This window comes from Danio rerio, chromosome 9, assembly GCF_052040795.2.
Source record: "Danio rerio strain M-AB ecotype USA chromosome 9, GRCz13ab, whole genome shotgun sequence".
In the NCBI taxonomy this organism is placed as follows: domain Eukaryota; kingdom Metazoa; phylum Chordata; class Actinopteri; order Cypriniformes; family Danionidae; genus Danio; species Danio rerio.
In genome coordinates, this window is record NC_141029.1 from 10600751 (window position 1) to 10625149 (window position 24399).

General features: G+C 39.0%; 1 protein-coding gene across 3 annotated transcripts in view; it reads right to left on the minus strand.

Annotated features, from left to right (window-relative positions):
- The window catches only part of thsd7ba (thrombospondin, type I, domain containing 7Ba), a 435675-nt gene that overhangs the window by 50511 nt on the left and 360765 nt on the right, over positions 1-24399 (minus strand). The gene's annotated exons all lie outside the window — the stretch shown is intronic.

Consider the following 24399-nt stretch of genomic DNA (forward strand, 5'->3'; position numbering starts at 1 on the left):
TTGAGATTACATTCGGTAACATCAACAGCCTGAGGTGCTGACCATTTTATTGCAAACCACAGGAGAGGGCAAATTCAATACCAGAATAGCGCTCCTTCTTATACTTTAGCCTCCTCATAAAAGTTCCTGAAAGCAAAGATGGTCAAGATGCTCCAGGATTGGTCAGCTAAGGCACCAGACATGAACATAATTAAGCATGTCTGGCATAAGATGAAGGAGGAGGCATTTAAGATAAATCCAAAAATTCTTGATGAACTCTTGAGTCCTGAACAAATGCTTTATTTGCTATTCCAGATGACTTTATTATTTCGAGTCATTGCAGAGATGTATGGACGCAGTCCTCCAAGCTCATGGGAGTCATACACAATATTAATTCTTTTTCCACTGCACCAGGACTTTATATTCCATACTGTACATTATTTCTGTTAGGTGACAAGAAATTTGTTTTTATTGAAATGTTTTTGTGCATTTTGTGTAAACATGACTGAACTGTGTTGACAGTTGCAGCATTACTAACGAATGCATAATATTATTTCATTATAAGTTATTGATTTTACTGAATTTTTGATCAATGAACTCAGTCTCTGTATGTATAAAAGTAGCCTACGTCACAGTGGCACAGTGAGTAGCACGATTGCCTTACAGCAGGAAGGTCACTGGTTCGAGCCTCGGCTGGTTCAGTTGGCATTTCTTTGTGGAGTTTGTATGTTCTCCCAGTGTTCACGCGGGTTTCCTCTGGGTGCTCCGGTTTACCCCACAAGTCCAAAGACATGCACTATAGGTGAATTGGGTAAGCTAAATTGACTGTAGTGTATGTTTGTGAATGAGTGTGTATGAATGTTTCCCAGTGATGGGTTGCAGCTGAAAGGGCATACACTGTGTAAAACACATGCTGGATAAGTTGGTGGTTCATTTAGCTGTGGCAACCCCAGATTAATTAAGGGACTAAGCCAAAAAGAAAATGAATGAATGAATGAATGAATGAATGAATGAATGAATGAATGAATGAATGAATGAATGAATGAATGAATGAATGAAAGTTATTCTGTGAAATTGAATGTGCTATATGAACTGAATTTTTTTTCATAAAAGTCATCCCTGCTTTTTAACTATTGCCTGTTTTATTTGTGCAGTTGCTTTGACACAATTTGCATTGCATAAAGTGATATAAAAACAAAAATTTGTGCCCAATCTTGAGACTTTTTTATGCAAAACAATGATGAGAATTACAAAGTATGTACATGTTTTACAAGCCTTTAAAAATCTAATGAGTATTCAAAAAAATGATTAAATATGCTAGTGAAATCAGACATTATGAGGACTGACATGACCATGCCACTATATTAATACCTTTCATTTTGCTTCTCGCACTCCAAAGGGAAAGTTCATCCAAAATTGAAAATGCTTACTCATTTACTCACCCTCTAAACCTCTTTGAGTTTCTTTTTTTTTTGTTGAACACAAAATACAATAAATTGAATAATGTTGTTCCTACTATGGAAGCTAACGGCTGCTGGTTTTCAACATTCTTTATAATATACATCTACATTTTTAATCTACATACAATCTTTATTTTTGAAGCGTGTCAGTAAAGAGTAAGGAAATTTTCCATTTTTGGGTAAAGCACCCTTTTAAAATGAAATGACCGTTTTTTTGTAGGCTCTGAAAATTCTCTTAGGGTTTTGAGGTGAACAGGGTAGAAAGACAAGACAAGTGAAGGTTGCAAATCAATGATTTAGAGAGATATCCTGAAATATTAAATATTACAAATGGCCTTGCCTCAAATTGGAAACTTCCTTTCACAACACAGTTCCAAGTAAAATCTGATGGGTGTCAAAGTCAGTTCACACCTTTAGACTGGAAGATGAGCACATACAAATTCATTAGGCCTCATAATTATGAAAATCTAATATTGCTCTTCCCTTCAGGTAAACTTAAATAAAGAAATTAATAAAAAAATAAAAATAAATAAAATAAATAAAAATAAAATAAAAGTAAAAAAACACCAAAAGGAATGGCTAAATGCAAGGATACTTCTGGATTTTCCATAAACCAACTCAGACCTCTCTGGTGATCTGTTAGCTGTCAAAATGTCATTCTTTACTCGTTGCCTAAAAGATTGGCCTCAAGCCAACAAAAGGGGTCATGCACCGGATAAGAAGTGCTATGCCGCAATTTGTGGTGCCAAGCTTTTAAAACAAACTTTTTTTCTAAGCATATCTGTAGCAGCACTAACCATTGTTGTAACTATTATACAATTCTAACTATTATGGATTGTTTTATTTAGTAAATAAGACGGTCTTAATATCCTTGTGTGACCTTCATTAGCTAAAATGAAAAGTGGTGTATTTTTAGCTTTTCAATACTTTTGAATGTAAGTGTAGTTAACAAAGTAACATAATAGCTGCCAGATTGCTATAGCCTAAACCAGTGGTTCTCAAAGTGTGGGTCGGGACCCCCCGAGGGGTTGCGGGGCAATAAAGGGGGGTCGCCTGGTGATTTCCAAAAATCTGTTAATTTTTATTAAACCATAAAAATTAACATATTTTATCCATAACTATACTGAAAATAAAAATAGTAGTTTATACTTACTATATACTATATAGTTACTATAGTAGCTTATAGTTACTAGTTCTATTGGATTGCGACCACTGGGGTAATTACATTATATTAAAGGCAGCAATAGCGTCAGATGCATTTTGATTTTAGAACATCAGGTTATACTTTCTGGCACATTTAAAGCACTGACACAAATTTAATTTTTGTGTCTGCGTCATTGCATGCAAGGTTTCTGTATTTATAACCACCTCAGAGGATATTGGGGGTCGCGAGTCACTGGCATTGTTATTTTGGGGGTCGCGGGCTGAAAAGTTTGGGAACCCTGGCCTAAACATTGGAAAATTAATTCAAAGCTTGAAACATGTATATGTAAATAGCTCCTGTTATTCTCCTTTATATTAACAGACTTTATTACTAATATTAAATCATGCTGTGTTCTTAATAATAGTACATTTGATGGCACAACGCAGGTCTCAACAGTACTTAGTAGGCAAGGGGTGTCAAGCTTCCTGTAGGGCCGCAGCCCTGTACAGTTTAGTTCCAACCCTACTTCAACACATTTACCTGCAGTTCAGTGAAGGACTTAATTAGTCTGGTCAGATGTGTTTAATTAGGGTTACAGCTAAACTGTGCAGAGCTGCAGCCTTCCTGGAACAGAGTTTGAGACATGTGACTTATGCCTCATTCGCAATAGCAGCGACTTTGTAGCTGCCTGTTGCTCTGGGTCTATAAAGCATGAAGACCACTGGCTTTTGAGTGAGCTGAGAGAGGATTATGTGAGCTCTATTGGTGCTCCTATGGTCGCTCAAGAAAGTCGCTCTTCATTTGCATAAAGTTGAAGGATTCTCAACTTTAATTCATTGTTCGACACGCCCACCTGGTCTCCAACGGTCGCTGTTGATCACGTAGACGATGGTCACAAGATATTGCTCGCTTTTTGTTGAAATGAACTGTCGCTTGTCGATTTGCCGCTGCGAGTCACTTGTAGTATGAATGAGTCTTTAGGCTGTTGTCCTCTAAAGACACTGATCCTGTTTTACATTTAATCAATTTAATTTATAGTAGGTGTGAATCTCTACCTGACTAAAGAGTATGCTAATATAAAAAATAGCCCATTCGAAGCTGTTATCATTTGTTTCTGCAAAAACCTACATTTACTCTCTTTACCTGCTTAAGTGTAAATCAGTGGGTGGGACTTTACAGTTAGTGATGTAGAATCTGCTTGTTAGGTCGTGTTTCTGTTTCCCAGTCACTATTTATTTAATTATTATACATAATAATTGTATGACTACTTTTTTATTACACACTGAAGTGAATTTTATATAAAAATCATGGTGTCTCTGGGCAGTCTCTGGACTTGCTGAATTCCAGACATCAACATTTAACAATTTATAAAAAATTAATCAAAATAATCTGGCCATCAGATATTAGGCATAGATTTACATATATATTGCAACCGTGATTTTTGAAAGTACATCGCTTTTTAAACCTTTATTATTACAATTTGTTGAGTCTCCCCACACAGTTTGATTGCTTGGACCTGGAAGTCTCTTACACCTGGAAGTGTAATTTCAAAACACTACTAGTTTAGAAAATCACATGAAAACCTTATATTTTAAAGTGTTATTTATTGTTGCTCAATAACCAAGTAATACAGTATAAAATAATAATAAAAATCAAACAATAGTCCATTTCTCTTTGGATTTAAAAAATAAGTGGAAAAAGTTTTTGCCATTTAAACATACGTAATAATTTTACACTGAAAACAAATGACAGAACAATGAAATAAAAAAAATAATAAAAAAAAAAATAAATAAATAAATGAATGAATGAATGAATGAATGAATAAATTAAATAATTCTTGTCTAATATAAATCTAAGCATCATATTAGCTAAGTATTTGCAACTTAGATTTTTCAGTTCAGATCCATTTAAGACTACTTCAGAAAACTGAAGATACAAAAAAGCAATATTGTGACGTTTCACTAAATGTTTTTCTGCTGGCTTAAATTATTAAGGAAACTCTCCAAAAATATTCCATGCATATGATTAGTTGGTTGATCATTTGCATTTATTCTTGGCTTTGATCTCAAAAATCCTGGATAGTTGCCATATACAGTAGCTTGACCTATAACATCTAATGGTCAGGAAATACAGCCTAAAATAACAAAACAGGCCTGCATAATAGATGACTCTGTCACATTCTGCAATGCTTTCCTTCACAACATTGTTTTTGTTTGCATCAGATGTGTCCGCTCTTCGGTTTGTAATGATGTCTGATGACTTGCAAGAGGCTTGCAGCAGGCTTTTTGATGTGATGTGCATGTATGGTATCCTTCTGCTTCTTAACTCCGCAAGACATGATTTCATTCACAAATGAGTCCAGAAGCCAAACACTGCAGTTACGAAACACATGGCAATCAAACAAAAAGCCTCTCGAAGAAAGTTGCTTACGAAATCACAGTGAACAAATAAAACTGTAAATGTGTAGCTTCCACTACGAGGGGTAATGCGGGCCCTAAACAACATATCCCATCTGGCCCTGCAGCTGCTTAAAAACCCCTCTCCTCGCATCTCGTCTCTCCTCTCCTTTAATGAGTGTCATTGAATTTCAAATTACAATAATCAAATGACTGTTAGGATGATGCTCAAGATGTGAGAAGTGAGTGAAAAGATGATGAATGAAATTGGCAATAAATCTACCGAAGCATTAAAAAAGAGGGTAATTTCATTAACACAGACAAATATCAAGCTCGGCAAACATGACGATATCAAGAAATTAAATTGCCACGTTAAGAAACAATCATTAACGCGGCAACACTCATCAACAACAGCGAGCGATTTTATTTAATGGGGGAACGTCAGTTTTACAGCACGCCTGGCAGTTTTTCTATACGGCTACAATAAACATCCAACCTGTTGTCTGACTTTTACAACGCAAAGGCGGCGCACGGTTATTGCGCATTAAGGAAAAGTTCCCGTCTGTTCTTTAAATAGCTCGAAATATAAGAATCTGTCCTCCTTCACTGCCTAGCGGAGGTAATATTTTAAGCAAAAAACCCCAGCTACGCTGCTCGAGGGTCACCTCCTGTAACCTCTTGGAGGATGTAGATACTCTGGGCCGGATAATGAAGTCCCCTGATCCCTCTCAAATGTCAGTCTAAGGGCCAGAGAAGACATGAAAATGTACTTCATACTAATTCAAATCTCAGTCAGGCCATGATAGAAATACACTAGCGCTCCTCTCATTCAGAGGCCAGACGGGCAGTGGGGTTAACAGATGCACAGGGAGAAACACAGAATGAGCCACTGACCTGAGCCTTTGAAGATGTCCGTATTAGCAGTGCATGACAAGCAAAGGAGAGAGAAGAGAAATGATATATATATTAGTTGCGAGCTTTAACTTCTCCTGTGCAGTCTAGACTAGCTAACCAACTACCGTTAACAGATTAGAGAAAATACAGAAAAAAATCTATCGCAGCTTTTGTCTGGCTGTGTGTGTAATTATGTCTTTATGAAGAATGAAGGTGAAGACATTAAAGACCACGGTAAGCTGCCAGATGCAACTAACTTGCATGAGAAATATGGAAAATAAAAAGTTCAGCTGGAAATGGGTAATTCAGGTCACCAAAACATCTTAAATGCCTTAAATTATCTAAAATGTCTGTTATCTTCCTCTTGAGGTGGAAGTTTTTTTTATTATTATTATAACTTGACCTAATACAAAGACCCCCAAAATTATTTGGGCGCATGAGACACTCTTAAAAAGGAATAACACTTTACTTTGATGTTCTACTTTATCATTCTATTGACTCCACAGTACACTGTAAGCAACTTCGAAACCATATGTGACCCTGGATCAAAAAGGCATGTTGCACTGGGGTCTTTTTGAGGGTCAGATTTAATGTTTTACTTGTATGCCAAAACCTCATTAGACTATTACGTAAAATCAGATATTTATTTATTTCCTAGAAAGTGCATTAAAACTTAATGAAAAGTTACTTTTGATTAGTAATGTGGATGCTAAGCACTTCATTTGACAATTTAAGGTGTGATTTTCCCCAATGTTTTGATCTTTGAAATCAATCAAACAAAATCTAAAACAAATTGTGTTCTATAGTTATTTGACGATTTTATACATATGCCTGATTTTGTGGCTCAGGGTCACATAACCCAGCAGGCACAGGACATCAACATGACATCAAATTGACGTTGTACCCCAGTGTTGTGGCACATTGCAGTTTGGGTGGAAATGAAAATCGGTTTAAAGTCAGAACCCAGCATCAGACCGATGTTAATGTCCAACGCCGAACAGATATTGGATTTTGCCCATTTTCCAATGCAATCTAAAAACAACCAAATATTCACATCTGATGATGTTACAGCTTGACGTTGTGTGGTAATTACCAATATAACGTCTATCAGACGTTGGAATTTAGTTGCCATACCTGATGAATAAATGTCAGTATTTTATGGTAATATGACATAGGTTTAAGATGTTGGCTCGGCGCCTGATATCACAACCTAAATCTAACCTAACATTAATGTCTTATGATGTAAGAATGTATGATGGAAAAAAGATCACATTTTTTGTACATAAAAGTATTCAAAATGTTCAGTCCATGTGTGATTTTAACATGTGAAGCTCTTGTGATGGTAATGTGGCATTTCTGTAAGTGTATGTTCTCCCAACACACAATCTGAATTTAAATATCTTTGCAAATATAATACTTATACAATACTTATTCTACTAACCCTAACAATCTATGGAGTGTTGAGTCCAAAAATAAAATTTTAATCCCATCCTACTCTTTAAAAAAATAATACAAAAGGCTAAAAAGATAACATACAGTTACACATATTTTCACATTACTTTCCATAAAAGGTAACAGACCTAGTAACTTTTTAAAAGTAACTTTAGATCATAATATATTACTTTTCCCTCTACACTGAATCTTCTATGATAACCAAATGAGAATTATTTGACATGCAGTTGCAAAGTTACTTGCTGCAGAGTCAACAGAATGTCTAAAGGAGAACAAATTGCAAATAAATTGCTAGCTGAAAAGGTTTCGATTGCATGGCATTAGATGTTTCAAACCAAAGCGGCATCTCAGAAATAAGTGCAATTTAAAAGAAACACAGAAGCTTTTTCTTTTCTAACACAGTAGCCATACTGTTCAAAATTAGGTTAAAAAAAGGGACACAATTGCAGTTGATTTGATAAACTCTATCAGTGGTTATTCTGCTAAGGCATATGCACAAACCTTACGAGAACAAAATGCAACAAAAATGCCTTGAGAAAAATAAAGAGATGTTAAATGAGCCTGAAATGTAAATTTTGAGAAAATTAGATTTTGAGTGCAAATCAAAACTGACCATATGCATGTAATTGTCTTAACAATACAGGATAATTCAGATGGTAAACATTTGCTGAATAGAGTTTGTATGGCTGTGTCTGACACTTCCTGAGGATTTTAGTAGCATCAGTAACGTAAAACTACAGTGGAACAATTATTGCTTGATATTAAATTTAATTTTTGCAAACCTTTTTTTAAAGCATTTTAAATAAGTATAAGAAATATAGGTGCGAAACATTGTTGAAATATTCAAATAAACGGCAAGTGTTTAATACAGAATCCTGAAACACATGCAAACTGAATTCAAAAGAAATATATTTAAGTATTTAATGAATGCTTCTATAGTCGACAGATATATACTATTATTACTAATACTACTACTAGAAATACTACTATATATGTATATATATTTATATTTAGGACCGTTTAGAAACATGATGCTCTTTTTTGCGCTATCACCATTTAATGAGATCATTTATTCAAATTTATACAAATTAAGCACTGACTGTAACCTTACACTATGTACTGCATTAGCTGTGACTTATAATATTTGCACATGTTGTTCTTTTGTTGCTTTGATGACGTCTAAGCAAGTAATCTAATGATGAATTTGAAAGCTAAACCTAAATTAAAACAATATATATATATATATATATATATATATATATATATATATATATATATATATATATATATATATATATATATATATATATATATTGTTTTAATTTAGGTTTAGCTTTCAAATATATGTGTATATATATATATATATATATATATATATATATATATATATATATATATATATATATATATATATGTTTGTGTGTGTGTAGATACTGTAACTGTCAAGAATATTGGGTCAAAGCAGAGCAGAAGGCAAACACTGAAGGCAAATACATCGATGGGGCATTTAATATATGCACGCCCCCACACACATACAAACACAGTAGCCCACAGAGCCCTAACGTAGGAGCAGCGTTCACACGGGCAGCGGTAAAGCCTAGCAGGCAACTCTCCACTCTATAAATCTCTTTAAGTGTCACAGACTGACTCAAACTTCAAACAGATTGGGCCATTACTGTCTCCTGGCCCCTGGAATCAGACAAAACAATCGGAGGACACTGAAACGTAAGGAGATAAATGCTACCTCTGCCATGGCTTCTAATGCACTAAAGATGATGTCGTGATATTGAAACGCTGATACCAGCCAAAAACAGGAGACAAAATAAAAGGATGAGATTTCAGGAAGTGCCTGTGGGATAAAGGGCATATACAGAAAGTCACAGTGTTCCAACCTCGCACACTAATGCTGAAACTAAACAACATTATGGGAGAACCGACAGTAAGAAGTCATTTATCCGAAAGCTGCCGATTCACTATCTGAGAAAGATTGGTGGGATGCTGCAAGAAACCTTTAGATTTTTTGTGAATGCCTCTTCTCTCTATCAAGTCATCACATTTCTGTTTGAATCTTTTGGAAGTGTGATAGATTTGTGAGGTCTGGCAGATGGCTAATTCATTTATTCAATTTTTTTGTCAAGCACAACTGTTCCATTAACAAAGTTTTACCAAAGCTAAAATACAGACCAAGCACATGGATAGATGAGTAAAATCAAGAAGATTTGCATTTGGCGTGTTCAAATGTTACCTGCCTATGCTACAACTACAATTAATTTAGACCCCTATATATATATATATATATATATATATATATATATATATATATATATATATATATATATATATATATATATATATACAGTATATATATATATATATATATATATATATATATATATATATATATATATATATATATACATATACATATATATATATATATATATATATATATATATAGAAGAGCTCTCATTTTATATGTAATGATAGTGATTAGCTGGTAAATAAAATACATTTCATACATAAAAATGTCACTTTAGGCGATTCTTTGTTTTTTAACAAGGTAAATTTTCTTTTGTGTCAAAAACAGCTAAATCCAGCAGTGCTTTTTATGCAAAAACCCTCTAAATCCATTTATTGGAACAAGACAGTGTAATTAGTTAAAAATGAAGATGCCATTAGAAATTATTTTACCCAACATAAAACACATTGCACACACCACCTGAGGTTTAAAATGTATAAATCTGCCAAGTAAGTGGCGGTTCATTCCACTGTGATAAACCAGGGACAAAGCAGAAGGAAAATGAATGAATGAAATCTTTAATGTAGGTGTATTAATCAATAACATTAAAACTGACATTAATTAAATCTTAACAATCTTTTGGCATTTCAGATATTTAGGATTTAGATTTAATGTAAGTAGACCAATGTAAACACTGCAAACATTGTAAGCTAAGCTTGGTAGATTCAAATAATGTAAAAAACATTATTTATTTATTTAACATTATTAGTGTAAAAACATTGTGAAACATCAATATCTGTGCATCTGTCCATTAATAGAAAAAGCTTATCAGGCTTATAGGTATTATGAAGTAATTCAAAGAATGTATTGTTTTATATGTTAAAATTATCTTTTTAAAAAATAGCTTAAATTAGCAAATAAAACACAAGGTAAGGCCTACTGGGCAAAAAGGGGATGCCTCTCAAACACTTTTAGAAGTTGTTCCTGTTTATCGTCATAGCGTCCACGTGGCATAAAGAACAGCATCTTAACTCTGTCTTTCATGAAATGAAGTTGCAGTTTATTGTATAGTTAATCGGACCCATTCAAAGTAGCTCCACTGCGCAAACAAACATTATGAATGCATGTTACACTTCTGACTGCACATTGTGCTTTGTTTTTCTTATAATGCGCAGAGTTTTGAGGTAGGGGGCATTTTTATTTGCCATTCACTGACAGTCGGACAGGCTCATCCAGTTCATCAAACATCAAACTCTCCTCATAAAAGTCGGCGCATCAGCTCTTCATTTATTTATTTATTTATTTATTTATATATATTTATTTGTAACAAGCTAAGTCGTTTATCAAACTAACTTAATCTTACTTATCAAACAAAACATTGATTCACTAGCTTTTCTATTATACCCTTATTGGGGCTAAACACCCACTAAAATAAAAATTCTATACTTAACTATTTTCATTGTCATTGAAGCTAGCTAAATAGATAAAAACTGAATGAATAAATAAATAAATAAATATAGTAGCTATAGAAAAATTAAGGTGTTGTTTAATTTACAACTACAATGTATACTTTTTTATTAGTATGTGATTAATTATATTAGGTATTCATTAAAAAAAACCTTGCTGTCAAGAAATCTGTTTTGTTACTGTTCAGACAAAAAAAAAAAAAAAAAAAAAAAAAAAAATATATATATATATATATATATATATATATATATATATATATATATATATATATATATACATAAGACATAAGAAATGCTTCTTGAGCATCATGTTGGTGCATCCCAGTAGTGACAAGAGATTGCAAGCAAAAAGTAAATTATTGAAGGGTTAGTTTACTCAAAGATGAAAATGAAGTAATTAGTTACTCACCCAGACAATCATTCATCTTCAGAACACAAGATATTTTAGGTGTAATCTGAGAGCTCCCTGACCATTTAAAGACAGCAACAGTCCTGACAGTCCACAAAAATACCAAAATATATCCTTCAAAAAAGACCATTTTTTTATTTGTTCAATTGAAATATTATTAGCAGCATGGTCTCTCGCATTGTTGCCCACTAAAGCTAAGCAGGGCTGTGTAACTGTGGGAGACCACATGAGAAAGATAGGTTGCTGCCGGAAGTGATGTTAGTGAGACCAGCAGGGGGTGCTGAACCTGTATGGGTCCGGATGCCCCAGTATATTGATGGGGACTCTATACTGCACAGTAAGCGCAGTATTTCAGATGAGATGTTAATTAAATAAATAATTTAATGACTCTGTGGTCATTAAAAATCACAGGATGGTCTTCGAAAAAGAGAAGGGGTTTAACCCAGGCACCCTGGCCAAATTTGCAAGCTGGCTTCTATTGTCTCCACCAATTAGCTAGTATTTGGTTTGCATTCAAGCGCAAAAGATCTGCCTTCACATCATCCAGGTGGACGCTGCACAGGAGGTAACCCCTCCACCCCCCAAGCCCAAATATAATGTGTAAAGTGCTTTGAGGGTCCAGAAAATTATTATTATTATTATTATTATTATTATTATTATTATTATTATTATTGCTATTATTATTATTATTATTATTATTATTATTATTATTATTATTATTATTATGAAGCTGAGCATTTCATCTAAATGTCAGATTCCATGTAAAATATCTGAATTTATTTTCTGAATGAATGAAGGTCTGTGAGGGAGCGTAATTACTAGCGCAAATTTAATTTTTGGGTGAACTAATCCTTTAAGTAGAATGAAGAAATGCCATAGTCCTCAAATTTCTCAGAAAATCTTAGCAGATTTTTAAATACATTTTCAGAAGATCCATAATCTTGTAATCTTTTTGCAGCAAAATGAGCATGAGAAAATGATGCGCTATTTGTTTGAACACTATGATCAGAAACACACAGTTCCTGTTTCCACACAAATCATTTCAGTGTGCTTTTTTTCACAACCACCATTTTAATAGATTCTATCCTCAGCCCAATAAATTATTTAAAATGGCAGTATTCATATTTTTTTAAAATGCATATTTTACTAACAATTCGTTAATTTAACCTCCACACTCACAGTTGTGAGCTTTATACCTCATATACCTATAAATTCATCCCAGATTTAGTCATTAAGCAGCCATTCATCCTAATACCGAGAGCTTTCTCTGAATTAACACTCAGAATTACATTTCTGACCTTTTTTTAACCAACAAGGGGATTCCATGGCCACTGGATGACAAGTAAGCATTTATTATTTATATTATCATGCAGTTCTCGTTTCATTATTCTAATTAGTTGATAAAGTGATGGCTAACCTTTGTAGCACAGCTAAACGCTCCAGGCCATCTGGACTGCAGAGGACTTTCACAAAGCTGGAAAGACTCCAAGAGCAAATTGAGCACCACCCCACCGGGGGACTGAACAATATGCAGATTCACAACGTCTGTGTGATGCAGGAGAGCATCAGAGGAGGAACAAGAGTGTGAACAGCGATCATCAAGGCTTTACAACTTCTTCACCCAAGCATGTCTTCAGAAGTCTGTGTTTGTAGAAACAATCAGCTCTACAGAATTTTAACTACTCTACATGGGGTTAACTGAAATCTTTGTGGTTGCATTTTTTATTAGTTTTAAACCTGTTTTAATACATGTTTAATATGTTTTTATTCATTTTAAAGCTTTTATTGTTTTAAATTTTCAGATTTAATCGTGTGATTGTCTTTCTTTTTATTTCTTGTTTATGTAAACTACATTGAATTATTATTGTGCATGAAATGTGCTTCATAAATAAACTTCCCTTTGCTTTGCATTCATTCATTTTTATCTTTTTTTGTCAGTTCATACCAGGTCAAATCACAGCTGATGTAACAGAATGTGTCAGGGTTCTGCCACTTTGGTCTTGTAAATTCTTGTTTTGGTGGCAGAGCTCTGACACTACTCCACGTCTGGTCCTGTTTCTGTCTCTGTGTGCGCGCGCGCGCCGTCGTGGGTGTACGCAGAGTGTGCGCGCTGCCACTTGATGTGGCCGCGCACGCTCTGCGTCCCTCAGACGCGCGCGCTCTTGTACTAGTGTTTGTGTTTGTTCTGTCAGCAGCGCGCTGCTTTATTCTCGGCGCCTCCGTCTAGTTGGTTTCAGTTTTGGTTGGCGCTGAGATGAAGCATGCGCGTTGCTTATGTGTGAGCGCACGGTAAGGTATTTATCTATCGTGTGCTCGTGTCTTGCGTCTCTTGTCAAAGCACGTGGCTTGGTGTTTACATTGTGGTCACGTGCTTTTGTCGTGTGCTTCAGTGTTGCGTTATGTGAGCGCATGGCTTGTATTGTCTCTCTGTGTCATGCGCTCTCCCGTCTATTGTCTAGTCCCACCCTCCTTGTTTACTTATTATTAGTTTGTCATGTTCACCTGTGTCAATTTACTTTTTGCTTTATAATCCCCCTCATGTTTTCAGTCATTTGCCTGTTCGTCGTCGTCGTTATTTCCATGTCGTGTGCTATCCAGTCCTGTTTGTCCTGCCAGCCCATCCAAGTTTGTTTGAGTGTTTGTTTTATAGTTATGTTTTTCCCCCTCGGGGTGGTTTTTGTTCTAATTTTGTTTTATTTTTATTATCAATAAATCATCCTGTTTGCACTTGAGTCCTCGCTCCCTCATCCTTCCCGAACCCTGACAGTACGAACAGGCCAAACAGAGGACTCAGCAACAGGATGAGCATAATTATCCTTCCACCCACCACAGCAGAGGAGAGACAGAGGCGCCTTCAGGGGCTGGTGTCGGCCCGCCAGCAAGGTCTGGAGGTAAAAAGCTTTGCCCAGTTTTTTTGGACTTATGCTAGGGGGCTTGAGTTTGATGACGCCACTCTGAAGGAAGCTTTTAATCTCTGTCTCGATGAACCCCTGCCACAGTGGGAGATGGATCAGCTTGGGGTGTTGGACTTCTGGGGCTTCTCACTTTATCTCCACCACCGCAAGGATTGGCAGATCCTCACACCACCTCCAGCTGATTGTGGCAAATACTCCACCCCTCCTTCCTCTACGAGTGCAGCTCATGACCTCCCTCTGACTCGGTCGAGTAAACGGAGGCTGCAGAGAAAGAGGGCTGCCCAAACTGCTGCACCAGCCCCAGAGCGCCCTCCAGTGTCGGCTCCAGCCCCAGAGCGCCCTCCAGTGTCGGCTCCAGCCCCAGAGCGCCCTCCAGTGTCGGCTCCAGCCCCAGAGCGCCCTCCAGTGTCGGCTCCAGCCCCAGAGCGCCCTCCAGTGTCGGCTCCAGCCCCAGAGCGCCCTCCAGTGTCGGCTCCAGCCCCAGAGCGCCCTCCAGTGTCGGCTCCAGCCCCAGAGCGCCCTCCAGTGTCGGCTCCAGCCCCAGAGCGCCCTCCAGTGTCGGCTCCAGCCCCAGAGCGCCCTCCAGTGTCGGCTCCAGCCCCAGAGCGCAGCTCAGTGCCGGTCCCAGTCCGGCTCCTTGCCCTGCCGGCGCCACCCAGACGTCTTGCCCAGCCGCCTCCAGCCCGGCACCTTGCCCTGCCGGCACCTACCAGACGTCTTTCCCTGCCGGCACCACCCAGACGTCTAGCCCTGCCGGCTTCAGCCCGGCTCCTTGCCCTGCCGGCACCACCCAGACGTCTAGCCCTGCCGGCTTCAGCCCGGCTCCTTGCCCTGCCGGCACCTACCAGACGTCTTGCCCTGCCGGCACCTACCAGACGTCTTTCCCTGCCGGCACCTACCAGACGTCTAGCCCTGCCGGCTTCAGCCCGGCCCCTTGCCCTGCCGGCACCACCCAGACGTCTTGCCCTGCCGGCACCACCCAGACGTCTTGCCCTGCCGGCACCTACCAGACGTCTTGCCCTGCCGGCACCTACCAGACATCTTTCCCAGCCGGCTCCAGCCCGGCACCTTGCCCTGCCGGCACCTACCAGACGTCTTTCCCTGCCGGCACCTTCCAGACGTCTAGCCCTGCCGGCTTCAGCCCGGCTCCTTGCCCTGCCGGCACCACTCAGACGTCTTGCCCAGCCGGCTCCAGCCCGGCACCTTGCCCTGCCGGCACCTACCAGACGTCTAGCCCTGCCGGTCCCAGCCCGGCTCCTTGCCCTGCCGGCACCACCCAGACGTCTTGCCCAGCCGGCTCCAGCCCGGCACCTTGCCCTGCCGGCACCTACCAGACGTCTTTCCCTGCCGGCACCTACCAGACGTCTAGCCCTGCCGGCCCCAGCCCGGCTCCTTGCCCTGCCGGAACCTACCAGACGTCTAGCCCTGCCGGTCCCAGCCTGGCGCCTTGCCCTGCCGGCTCCCCTCTGGTCTCTAGCCCTGCCGGCCCCAGCCCGGCTCCTTGCCCTGCCGGAACCTACCAGACGTCTAGCCCTGCGGGTCCCCGCCCGGCGCCTTGCCCTGCCGGCTCCCCTCTGGTCTCCAGCCCTGCCGGCTCCCCTCTGGTCTCCAGCCCTGCCGGCTCCCCTCTGGTCTCCAGCCCTGCCGGCTCCCCACAGGCCTCCAGCCCAGCCGGCTCCCCACCGACCTCCTGCCTTGTCTCCCCTGATAGACTCTCCCTGGGTCGTCCCTCCTGCTCCTCCCTGGTGTTCCTTTCCTCCACCCTGGACGGACCCACCGGCTCCACCCTGGTTCCCTGCTGGGGCTCCTGACCCGCTGGACCCACCCTGGACAGTTCCTCCGGTCCCACCCTGGACTGATCCTCCCTTGTCTTGCCCTCCCATCCCTCCCTTGTTTGTCGTTTTGGGTCTGGCTTGGCTTCCCTCCCTCCCCCCCTTCATGTCGTCTTGCCTGTTCACCTCCCTGTCTTGTGTCTGTTGATGTTGCCAGTTTTGTTGTCTTGTAGTGTTTCTTGTCTGTCTTGTACCTTGTTGGATGTTCCCATTAGGGACGCCAGGTGGCGTCCCTTTTGGGGGGGGCTAGTGTCAGGGTTCTGCCACTTTGGTCTTGTAAATTCTTGTTTTGGTGGCAGAGCTCTGACACTACTCCACGTCTGGTCCTGTTTCTGTCTCTGTGTGCGCGCGCGCGCCGTCGTGGGTGTACGCAGAGTGTGCGCGCTGCCACTTGATGTGGCCGCGCACGCTCTGCGTCCCTCAGACGCGCGCGCTCTTGTACTAGTGTTTGTGTTTGTTCTGTCAGCAGCGCGCTGCTTTATTCTCGGCGCCTCCGTCTAGTTGGTTTCAGTTTTGGTTGGCGCTGAGATGAAGCATGCGCGTTGCTTATGTGTGAGCGCACGGTAAGGTATTTATCTATCGTGTGCTCGTGTCTTGCGTCTCTTGTCAAAGCACGTGGCTTGGTGTTTACATTGTGGTCACGTGCTTTTGTCGTGTGCTTCAGTGTTGCGTTATGTGAGCGCATGGCTTGTATTGTCTCTCTGTGTCATGCGCTCTCCCGTCTATTGTCTAGTCCCACCCTCCTTGTTTACTTATTATTAGTTTGTCATGTTCACCTGTGTCAATTTACTTTTTGCTTTATAATCCCCCTCATGTTTTCAGTCATTTGCCTGTTCGTCGTCGTCGTTATTTCCATGTCGTGTGCTATCCAGTCCTGTTTGTCCTGCCAGCCCATCCAAGTTTGTTTGAGTGTTTGTTTTATAGTTATGTTTTTCCCCCTCGGGGTGGTTTTTGTTCTAATTTTGTTTTATTTTTATTATCAATAAATCATCCTGTTTGCACTTGAGTCCTCGCTCCCTCATCCTTCCCGAACCCTGACAGAATGTCATTGTATGGCAGGAAGCTTAAGTTCCAGACTGACATGCATGAGCTCAGGTGAGATTGCATAGCGTAATGATTAAAGGTAATGTTGTTGTAAATAATGTTAAATTCATGTCATAGGAAAATCGTTTAATTTTATACGCAATCAATGTGTAATCATACATGTAGTTTTACCTGTATATATATTTTTTTAAACTCCTAATGTGATACTGGCAGTCTTGCAAACTTGCAATTTAAGTGTCACCAAAAACCATGAGTTCAGCTGAAACTCTTCTTCTGCAGAAAATAAGAAAAAAAATCATCTTGCATGGTCTGAGGGTGAGTAAATTAAAAGCAAAATTTAAATTTTGGTTGTACCATCCTGTTAAGATGTTTTATTTTAGTAAAACATGCTAAATGATTAATTTATAGGCACAATATGTATGATTCTTTTAATAAAATGTCCAAAAAACAAAACAAACGATCACTATTTTATACTTTTCTACTTTATAAATGTTTCAAATATGTCATTTTAACTAGTGACATGGGTCATGTTCTGTATCACCAAGCAAATGACAACACATCCTTGATTTTCTGTTGTAGCCTTAAATAAAACAGGGAAATCTCAAAGACGCTTTAATATATTATACTTTTATATTAGACAGAAAAGCATTGTAATATAACCCTAAAGTTTATTCATTCATTCATTCACTCATTCATTCATTCATTTTCTTTTCAGCATAGTCTCTTTACTAATCTAGGGCTTCCACAGTGAAATGAACCACCAACTTAGCCAGCATATGTTTTACGCAGCGGATATTCTTCCAGATGCAACCCATCACTGGGAAAAACTCATACAATCTCATTCTCACAAATACACTCTACGGACAATTTAGCTTTATCTATAACCCATGTGTTTGGACGTGTGGGGGAACCCGGAGCACCCAGAGGAAACCAATGCCAACACAGAGAGAACATGCAAACCCCACACAAAAATGCCAACAAACTCAGCCAAACCTAGAACCTTCTTGCTGTGAAGCGACAGCGCTACCCACTGCCCTGCCGTGCCGCCTATAAAACCTAAAATGTATTCCAAAAAAACAGTGCTGCTTCTTCCCAACGTGATCACAACCAGAATAACTGGAAATGACCGACTGGCATAATAAAAGCTCTGCTGCTTTCGTGCCATGTCATGCTTGTTTATTATCAGCAATTGCTTCAGCTGTCTTGTTTAGCTTTGACAGTTTTTAGCATTACTTGGCTTCATAACTTTATAATAATCGTTGAATACTTTATCTCATCAATGAATATGATTTATGCAGGAATCCCTTAGGACGTAATGGAGACCACAACTCCCATAATTCCACTGCATTATCAAAATACAGCTTCATTTATTGTAAGTGTGTGTGTGTGTGTGTGTGTGTGTGTGTGTGTTTTATTATTATTTACTGTGCCTTTAAATACTTTCCTCTTATAAGTTTTGTGTCTGAAAGGTAAACTCCTATAAATGCATCTGCAAAAAGATAAATCATAGAAATAACCCTTTGAGGGCTGTGACCTTAATCATCACACATCATTCTTCTAGTAATCAAGAAATACATAAGAAGATGCTGACCTATAACAGTCTTCTCCACAGTCTCCAAGTTTGAGTCAAGACAAACTCAGTAGTCTTTGAACTCTTCAAAGACCTTCTACATCAAACTGTTTTTTTCTTAACAACAAACATCAAATAAAGCCTCAACAAACTGCATTGAAATTTAATTTTGTTCATAAAGAAGACTCTAGTAAAGAATTAAAGTACCCATACGAATGCCAAGGCCTCGCCTATTTTTCTATTGAGTCAGAATGCCATCACTGCAATCATTTTTCAGCATCATTGAATGAACCTTCAAGACTTTCATCCTGCACTGCACTGAATGCTCGCACAATGGCATTGACAAACACAGATATTTTAGAAATTTTAGTTAAACAGAAGTTTGGAACTTGGAAGCTTTTAGACTCCTTTATAGGACAAAGTTTTTTTTTTCAGATGGTTAGACTGACATTTAACCAATAATTAATTTCATCCCATTTCATTTTATTTTCATTCACCCATTTTCACTTCCTTTTTAGCTCTTTTGATTGTATGCTTGTTTGGGTGTATGTGCTTGTTTAGTTCAGTCATTGTTTGTCACTTCTGATGAAACCTTTGTGCACATTCATGAGTGTTAATTCTGTGCTAAATGCTTGTAACAAAGTCGCTTTAAAATGTTCGATATAGCAGCAGGATCTGAGATCTCCAACAAGAGAAATAAACATTTTCTAAAAAGATTTGCTGACACCACTGCTTGCAGTGTCTTCTATTATTACACAAGTCTGAACTGATATTTAACTGTAATCATGATTTGCATAAAAGTCACATCTTGTGCACATTACCCTTTGAATTGAACATGATTTTGAACAGCAACCCTGTAATATCCTGTATTGTCCACTTCGCAGGTCACTTACGGTTTAATGGAATAAATCTCTGAAGCGGTAAGAAAAACATACCAAATATGCATATCAGGGGTCGCAAAGGAGCAGTATTGAGAACATTGCTCAAAGCAAACATATAAGGTTCTTATATGGCCTCTAACATTAAGACAATTAATAAAAACTGACACTTGATGTTGATCAATCTAGTTTTGACTGTTGTCTTAAAGTGATAGTTGACCCCCCAAAAAATGCTGTCATCATTTACTCTCCCTTCGCTTGCCCCAAACCTAGAAAACAAAAGAAAATATTTTGAAGAATCTGTAACTACTGATTTCTATAGTATATGTTTTCGTTCTATGGATGTCAATGGTTACAAGTCTCTTATTTTGTGTGGGGAGTGGGCATGGCAAAGAGCCATGGGAACAGAATGAGGCCTGGGCTTGAGTGACAATAAGAAGCACCTGTGCCGTACACCGGCCACGAGTCTCAAAGAGGAGCTCTGGGTTATAAAAGGAGAGACAGCAGTGGAAGACAAGAGAGGACCAGACCCGGACATTTTATGTTTTACTTTTGCTTCAGTTTGGCGGCAGTCTCTGCGAGAAGCTGCAATCTGTTCAGGCCCGGATTGGCTAATCGGGAGGACCGGGAGAATTCCCGGTGGGCCGGTGCGTTTTTTGGCCGCGAGGGCCGTTGTCCCTAGCTCCAGAATCTGTTGCTCTCAGCAGTCACACTTTTTACATTAATTATTTTTTTTACTTGACCACAGTCTTCTCATTAATTATTTTACCAAAGCGCTGCTCTTTTTATCTTTTTATAATAATGATGATATGTTAATGATGATATAACTAAGACGAGCCACTTCTGATGCACAGTTGTTGTGGTCCAGTGATTAGCGCGTTAGGCTTTGACACTGCCGACCCGGGTTTGATCCTCGTCTGAGTAGGTTTTTTTTTTTCAGTTTTTCTGTTAAGACATATAATACTGTTAGGGTTGTTGAACATTTGAAGTTCTAAAGCAGCTGTTTTCTCAAAAAAATACGTGATAGTGTCATTAGAAACTGATTTGGAAATGACCTTATTTTAATATAGTCAGTCGTGAACTGAGGTGGGCCGGTCTGAGGCTTGAAACTCCAGGGCTGAAAAGGAGTCCCACTCCGGGCCTGAATCTGTTTGTTTTATTTTCTCGTTAAAAATGTAATTAAAAGTTTGTCGGTTCTCTGCCTCCTTCTTCCTGAAGGCCAGGTGGCCATCTAACTTTGTTACAGTGTTGCTGGAACCCGGGAGAAAGAAGGACACGTTTTCCAGACAACCTTACCACTGAAATGGAGGGCGAGTATTGGAGAGTTAACCTGAGTGGGGGTTTGTCAATGTTTGTCTGCCCTAGATGGTCGAGGCAAAGAAAGGTTCTGCCTTATGCTGGCTCCCAGCATGGAGAGGAGCAGGGGACACAGGGCTCACCACAACAAGGGAAAAAGCTGTGAGGAGCCATCCCAAAAGGCTTGGGGAGTCACCACCTTCTGCCAGGATGCAGAAGCTTGCTGCCATCCACAGAGGTGGCAGTGGAGCAAAAAACAAGAACCACCACCGGACAGCAGAAAACAAATGCATAGATAGATTCCCTCACAGGGCTCCCAGCACATTGAATCTCTCAGCTGTTTGAGGACCAAGTAACAATGTGTCTGTGGAACCGAACCCCAGTTCTTTTTCCTTACCCACTCTCCCATCTCCTTGTCAGTTCTCTCTTCTCTTTTTTCCCCATTTCCTCTTCTCTCGCCCTGTTTCATAAATCTCACGTGTGTGGGAACGCCACACCCAACCGAACTCCCCCACCAACCAGCCTTACCTATTATTTAGATATTACAAAGAACTGATCTAAATATGCATGAGCAATTATTAAAAAATAACAAAAAAAAAAAAAACGTCTGAGTTTTAATTACAGATTAAGCATCTGATTGAAGAAAATGCAACATTTTTACAAAAGTTCACCACAAAAAAAAAAAAAAAAAAAAATCATATTAATTCTACCCTCCTCTTGTTTTTAAACCTTTTTGAGCTTCTGGTTACAATTTATTTTAAAGTGTTCTTGTTACAGTGTAAGTACTCATTTATTTTCTGAGTAGTAGTTAACGACAATTACATACTATATAGTTAGAGTTGGAATGTGGGTTAGTTTTAGAGTTATGCATTTAATTATGGATGGATTTACAATGGTTAGTACATAGATTTTGTGTAACAAGGGCAGCTTAATGAGTTCCTTTAGTTGAATACAAAGGAAAATGTGCTGAGAAATGTTAGAACGTTGCAGCCATTTCCCCTCCATTGTATATTTTGTTCCTACAATGGATGTCAATGGCTGCTGTTTTTTTTTTGTGTTGTGATTCATGCAAGTTTGCATGAAAAAGAAGTTTGCAAAAGTTTAGAACCACTTGATTGTGAGTAAACAGTGAATAGATTGTCGTTTTTGAGTGAACTATCCCTTTAATACACTGAATTTGTTTAGATTGCTACTAGCATTCTTCATTTTCCAGTGACTCCACATTTAGCTGAGCACATGCCACTGAGATGATGGCAATGCAAACGGATCGTTTCCTCAGGTATTATAAAGCTCCTCAGTGGCATTGTGCAAAAAAATCACAGAAACAAATTCCACCTGGCTCGGCTGCGTGGCGATAAATAAAATGCGCTGACGCTAATCTCATGCTAGCATTGTCACCTTGAGCAAGGAATCGCACCCTTTTACGCCTCCCCTTGTTGAAATGTTCTCCGATTATAAATGAGTCTAAGCACAATTCAGGCTCGCAGGATAAATAACAGCTCCTCTGGCATCAAACATATTGGAAGCAGAGTGTGAGAGAGATGTTGAGAAACGCTGTGGGCCTCTCATTAATGAAGTGAAGCAGCTTTTGCCCAAATCAAAACATCAATCTCCAAAGACCTCTCTGCTAAACAAACCTCCAAGTCAACAAATTGACAGCGAGTATCAAAGCATAACATCTCTTTCGCCTAGTCATTGGCCACAAATACAGTACATTCTCTCACAGTTGGAAATGCCAGATATACACACAAAGCCTAAATGAAAAACGTATTGATTTTGCTGTATTCAATAAAGGAAGCTGTGATTGTTTCAGCATGGGGCAGAGCACTGCAGTTATGGCCATAACCAGCAAACACAACATATTTTGCCCGCAATGCACTCGAAAAGCGTGACACATATCATCATCCATAAGTGGCTGAACTCTGCACCTATTATGGAGGTGGCAGTGAGGGGGAGAGCGGCTTTCGTCTGCTTATTTCCAGTTAACAGAAGAAAATGTCACACACTTTTAACCGGTCACTCTCAAGAGGCTTCCTCTAAACGAACACCCCAGTCTGATAGATTTATTCAATCATGCCGAGGGTAAACAGACTGCATAAATGTCACTGTAATGCTACAATGCACAACTTTCTACTCACAACTTTTCTGATGAGACAGTTTACATTAGAGTTCAGAATACAAACACTTTTTTTGGTTTATGAGTATGAATATAGGTTGGCGACAACATACAGGACGTTAATTATGATTTAGGATAAGGACAGAAAAAGGACTTTATGAAATTAATTAGCTTTACAGATTTAATAGTGTAACACAACATTCTGTTGCTCACCATATTTATTATATTATATAATTATCATTATTAATTTTTAACCATATTTATAATTATTCCCATTTATTCAGTTACTTGTAGATTTCATTTTGCCCTACATAAACTGAAATTTTTAATACAAATCAGCACTGAAAAAAGGTCGAAACCAACCTAATAAACCAATGTATAATATTTATAGAAATATATTATTGTATATTGTGCATATTCACCCATCAGATTATTTATTACACCTTAGAAGATTGGGGTTTTTCTGCTCTAAACACACTGTAGCTGTTTTAGTTGCCTGTGCCTTTAATGCTATTTAATTCTCCCCACCCACTATTCCCATGTGCCTGTCAGAATGTGCTTCAATCTCTGGCTCGGCTGCATGAGATAAACAGCACAGTGACAGACATGAAAGAAGCAGATTTCATATAATGTTTGTGAAAAATACTACTGTAAAAACTGTTTCTATTATTATTTGATGTGTTTGTTTTGTAGTTAATTCAAGCCTTTCAATGAGTCACACACGATGTTGTAACAAAGTTCATGCACACACAGCGTACACACAATGGACAAACAGCGCGCACATTTAACTTTGCACTGTTATTGCGGGGTCGTGCGTCAGAGGACAAGCGAGTTCACCGAAAGGTGCAAAGCATCAGCCAGGGAGCCACCTATCAATGCGACTGCTGCGGTAAAGAATGCCTCTCCCGTATTGGTCTCTTCAGCCACTAACGACGCTGTCTCAGACAATAAGTCATGCCTCAAGATAAGAGCTAGGATACGTCATCCATGGTCAACACTGACCGACGGAGGCCCACTAACATCCACAAACCGGGATTGAAGCCCCTTTTTTATAACTGTACTGACAAGCGGCTGTGGTGATAAAGACAGCAAAATCGCTGTAGTTCTTTACAAACATGCACAGTTTTAAAAACGTTTCAAACTTGAAAAACCCTTTCTTGGTCTTTTAATCCTAGTTGCTTTGCACAAATCCTGTCTTGTTATGATTATATGCGTTACTACTAAGACATATTAACATGTGACTGTCATTTAAATTAGTGGGCGGGAAACCACACTCCTACATTCAGTTGCAGTATGGGCCTCAAAATGG